This window comes from Corapipo altera, unplaced genomic scaffold (assembly GCF_003945725.1).
Source record: "Corapipo altera isolate COAL_440 unplaced genomic scaffold, ASM394572v1 60960, whole genome shotgun sequence".
Taxonomy (NCBI): domain Eukaryota; kingdom Metazoa; phylum Chordata; class Aves; order Passeriformes; family Pipridae; genus Corapipo; species Corapipo altera.
The window spans coordinates 55408-55780 of NW_020885049.1; positions in this window are offsets into that span (position 1 = coordinate 55408).

The following is a 373-nucleotide window of genomic DNA, read 5'->3' on the forward strand; positions in this document are numbered from 1 at the left end:
GGGGTCACAGCCTCCTTCATGCATCCACCTGCTCCAGCATGGGTTCCTCCATGGGCTGCAGGTGGGTCTCTGCACCCCGATGGTCCTCTATGGGCTGCAGGGGGACAGCCTGCTCCACCATGGTCTTCACCGTGGGCTGCAGGGGCCTCAGCTCCAGCTCCTGGAGCACCTCCTCCCTCTCCTTCTGCACTGACCTTGGTGTCTACTTTGGCATTCCCATGTTCTCACTCTGCTCTTCCCCGGATGGAATTCTTTCTGTGCAATACCTTTCTGTTCTTAAATATGTTATCATGGAGGCGTTACTATCACTGCTGATGGGCTTGGCCTTGGCCAGCAGCAGGAAGTCTGTCCTGGAGCCGGCTGGCATTGGCTC